Source organism: Brachionichthys hirsutus, chromosome 1 (assembly GCF_040956055.1).
Source record: "Brachionichthys hirsutus isolate HB-005 chromosome 1, CSIRO-AGI_Bhir_v1, whole genome shotgun sequence".
Classification (NCBI taxonomy): Eukaryota; Metazoa; Chordata; class Actinopteri; order Lophiiformes; family Brachionichthyidae; genus Brachionichthys; species Brachionichthys hirsutus.
Window position 1 is genome coordinate 95554 of NC_090897.1, and position 5008 is coordinate 100561.

A 5008-nucleotide genomic window follows, 5' to 3' on the forward strand; every position below is an offset into this window, starting at 1 on the left:
TGTACTGTAATACATGCTACTGTGTGACTGTACTTGTACTGTAATACATTCTACTGTTTACTGTACTTGTACTGTAATACATGCTACTGTGTGACTGTACTTGTACTGTAATACACGCTACTGTTTGACTGTACTTGTACTGTAATACATGCTACTGTGTGACTGTACTTGTACTGTAATACACGCTACTGTGTGACTGTACTTGTACTGTAATACATTCTACTGTTTACTGTACTTGTACTGTAATACATGCTACTGTGTGACTGTACTTGTACTGTAATACATTCTACTGTTTGACTGTACTTGTACTGTAATACATGCTACTGTGTGACTGTACCTGTACTGTAATACACGCTACTGTGTGACTGTACTTGTACTGTAATACATGCTACTGTGTGACTGTACAGTACTTTTGCTGTAATACATGCTACTGTGTGACTGTACTTGTACTGTAATACATGCTACTGTGTGACTGTACAGTACTTTTACTGTAATACATGCTACTGTGTGACTGTACTTGTACTGTAATACATGCTACTGTGTGACTGTACAGTACTTTTACTGTAATACATGCTACTGTGTGACTGTACTTGTACTGTAATACATGCTACTGTGTGACTGTACAGTACTTTTACTGTAATACATGCTACTGTGTGACTGTACTTGTACTGTAATACATGCTACTGTGTGACTGTACAGTACTTTTACTGTAATACATGCTACTGTGTGACTGTACTTGTACTGTAATACATGCTACTGTGTGACTGTACTTTTACTGTAATACATGCTACTGTTTGACTGTATTTGTACTGTAATACATGCTACTGTGTGACTGTACTTGTACTGTAATACATGCTACTGTGTGACTGTACTTTTACTGTAATACATGCTACTGTTTGACTTTATTTGTACTGTAATACATGCTACTGTGTGACTGTACTTGTACTGTAATACATGCTACTGTGTGACTGTACCTGTACCCTAACATTCTATCTCATAAATATATTCATCATCATCATCATCATGTCTGTGTACGTTCTCCGTCATCCAGGTCATGGAATATCAAGACGTTGTTTGAAGACGTTTCACTTCAGTTCTGACTGACTTGTAGAGAGTCTTCAATCAACCTTAAACAAGTCCAGTTGATGGGGGGGGTTCTCCTCTTGGACTGAGAACCTACACGGACCAAGTCTTTGCTGTTCCACCCAGGACTGAAGAGAAAAGGTGGAGTCTTTTGGGGAACAAGGTCTCCCTCTAGTGACTCCTTCTTAACATTACTCATTTTATGGGAGAAGCCAAACGCTCAGAAGCAGACACGGGATGTGCCCGGGGAGAACCCAGAGAGAACACACGCAGACACAGGGAGAACCTGGAGAGAACCCAAGCAGACACAGGGAGAACCTGGAGAGAACCCACTGAGATGCAGGAAAAGCCCAGAGAGAACCCACACAGACACAGGGAGAACCCAGAGAGAACCCAAGCAGACACAGGGAGAACCTGGAGAGAACCCACTGAGATGCAGGAAAAGCCCAGAGAGAACCCACACAGACACAGGGAGAACCCAGAGAGAACCCAAGCAGACACAGGGAGAACCTGGAGAGAACCCACTGAGATGCAGGAAAAGCCCAGAGAGAACCCACACAGACACAGGGAGAACCCAGAGAGAACCCAAGCAGACACAGGGAGAACCTGGAGAGAACCCACTGAGATGCAGGAAAAGCCCAGAGAGAGCCCACACAGACACAGGGAGAACCTGGAGAGGGAACACACGCAGACACAGGAAGAGCCCAGAGAGAACCCACACAGACACAGGGAGAACCTGGAGAGAGAACACACGCAGACACAGGAAGAGCCCAGAGAGAACCCACACAGACACAGGGAGAACCCAGAGAGAACCCACTGAGATGCAGGAAAAGCCCAGAGAGAACCCACACAGACACAGGGAGAACCCAGAGAGAACCCACTGAGATGCAGGAAAAGCCCAGAGAGAGCCCACACAGACACAGGGAGAACCTGGAGAGAGAACACACGCAGACACAGGGAGAACCCAGAGAGAACCCACACAGACACAGGGAGAACCTGGAGAGAGAACCCACGCAGACACAGGGAGAACCCAGAGAGAACCCACACAGACACAGGGAGAACCTGGAGAGAGAACCCACACAGACACAGGGAGAACCCAGAGAGAACCCACACAGACACAGGGAGAACCTGGAGAGAGAACCCACGCAGACACAGGGAGAACCTGGAGAGAACCCACGCAGACACAGGGAGAACCCAGAGAGAACCCAAGCAGACACAGGGAGAACCTGGAGAGAACACACGCAGACACAGGGAGAACCCAGAGAGAACCCACGCAGAGAACATACAAACTCCACACAGACCAAGTTGGTTTTGAGCTCGTGCCATTCTTGCTGAGAAGCAACAGCGCTAACCACTGCGCCACCGTGCTGCCCTCCAGCCTCCCCAACGTGAGTATATTTTGTGTTTGTGTCAGACAGTAAGGACAAATCTAACATCACGTTTAGATATCTGATCAATAGCGTTGTTAACCCACGATGACGAGGAGCAGAGAATATTAACATTGTGTTTTAATATCTTTGATGATGATTAATATATTTATGAGATAGAATGTTAGCGTACAAGTATTATTGTGTATTATGTGTTAGTATTTTTACTTAGTGGTGTGTTTATATGTTAGTTGTGTATCTATATGTTGGATGTTTACTTATATTGTTATTGTTTAGTAGATTGTTGATTGTTTATATGTTGTACAATTGTTAGGAGTGATTCAGTTACAAAATATAGTTTGTTACTTTCATAAGACATTTTCAAGTAGGCAATTCAATATGCAAATGAACCCTTCAGCATTTATATGCAGAATTCTGAATCAATCTACGCAACACATTATATCGGAGTTATTAAACAATCATAGCAAACTGAAGTCGTGATATGAAACACACGTTAATATTGATTTTTGTTATGTGGTATCTAAACTTTATTCACAACTTGAACATTCTCGTGAAGCTTCCTTCTCCCTCCCTTTCCTTCTCGCGCTCTATTTCGGTGCTTCCTCACGCTGCCAAGCCGCTGACGTCATGCGCCGCTGTTAATGATTAGCATGTGGAAACGAGCCGCGCGAGCGTTGCTGCGTCAAGGCGCCCGAAACCAAACCGGAAGTCGACCCTTCGAATTCAAATTAAGAGCACTGGAAAAAGTTCGTTTTCCTTTATTTTGAGGTTGAGATCATACATTCTTGAATTTCTACCTGACAAACATAAATTAACGATAAATCTATCTATCTATCTATCTATCTATCTATCTATCTATCTATCTATCTATCTATCTATCTATCTATCAGCATCCGACGGGGTCAGTGACATTAAATAAATGATGATAATTGATAAATAGATGTCACATCTTGATGCAGTTATTTTGCAATTTGTGCAGTTAAGTGTCATCCAGCAGCAGGTGTGGTCTGGGCTGAGGTGGGCTCTGTCCAGTAGAGTTTAGGTGGGGGCGGGGGGGCAGCAGGTGTGGTCTGGGGTGAGGTGGGCTCTGTCCAGTAGAGTTTAGGTGGGGGGGGGGGGGGGCAGCAGGTGTGGTCTGGGCTGAGGTGGGCTCTGTCCAGTAGAGTTTAGGTGGGGGGGGCGGGGGGGCAGCAGGTGTGGTCTGGGCTGAGGTGGGCTCTGTCCAGCAGAGTTTAGGTGGGGGGGGGGGGGGCAGCAGGTGTGGTCTGGGGTGAGGTGGGCTCTGTCCAGTAGAGTTTAGGTGGGGGGCGGGGGGGCAGCAGGTGTGGTCTGGGGTGAGGTGGGCTCTGTCCAGTAGAGTTTAGGTGGGGGCGGGGGGGCAGCAGGTGTGGTCTGGGCTGAGGTGGGCTCTGTCCAGTAGAGTTTAGGTGGGGGGGGGGGGGGCAGCAGGTGTGGTCTGGGGTGAGGTGGGCTCTGTCCAGTAGAGTTTAGGTGGGGGCGGGGGGGCAGCAGGTGTGGTCTGGGGTGAGGTGGGCTCTGTCCAGTAGAGTTTAGGTGGGGGGGGGCGGGGGGGCAGCAGGTGTGGTCTGGGCTGAGGTGGGCTCTGTCCAGTAGAGTTTAGGTGGGGGGGGGCGGGGGGGCAGCAGGTGTGGTCTGGGCTGAGGTGGGCTCTGTCCAGTAGAGTTTAGGTGGGGGGGGGCGGGGGGGCAGCAGGTGTGGTCTGGGCTGAGGTGGGCTCTGTCCAGTAGAGTTTAGGTGGGGGGGGGCGGGGGGGCAGCAGGTGTGGTCTGGGCTGAGGTGGGCTCTGTCCAGTAGAGTTTAGGTGTGGGGGGGGCAGCAGGTGTGGTCTGGGGGTGAGGTGGGCTCTGTCCAGTAGAGTTTAGGTGGGGGGGGGCGGGGGGGCAGCAGGTGTGGTCTGGGCTGAGGTGGGCTCTGTCCAGTAGAGTTTAGGTGGGGGGGGGGGGGCAGCAGGTGTGGTCTGGGCTGAGGTGGGCTCTGTCCAGCAGAGTTTTCTCTTTACTGCCATAATTACCCTCGCTGAAGAGGAGGCGAGGGTAATTCAATTGGGTTTGTTTGTTTGTCTGTCTGTCTGTCCGAGCGCATAACTCAAAAACTTGTAACCCAATCGACTTGAAATTTTTACACAAGCAAGGTTCTGTCCGTGGCTCGGTCCTCCCCGAGAATGGCATTGATCCGGATCTGGATCCAGATTCTAGAATTATTTTTACATCTGGAATTGTGCCTGTGCTGTAAACTGTCACTTTAAGAGGGAGGGACACGAATGGCATGATGGGAAAAAGAGTCCAGAAGGAGTCTTGTAGTACGTTCCGGAGCAGCAAGCTAGAGCAGGTTTGGCCCCTCTGATCCGGAAGCCCTGTTTACTGTCTCACAAGATCCAATAGTCTTTTGGAGGCGGGGTCTGCAGTCTCTGATTGTCCTTCTAGTTGCTTCTGTGGTTGGAATGCAGGTGAAAAGTGATGTGACGTGATCGGAGGCCAGGACCCTAACCCTAAACCTGGACCGGGACCTGGACCGGG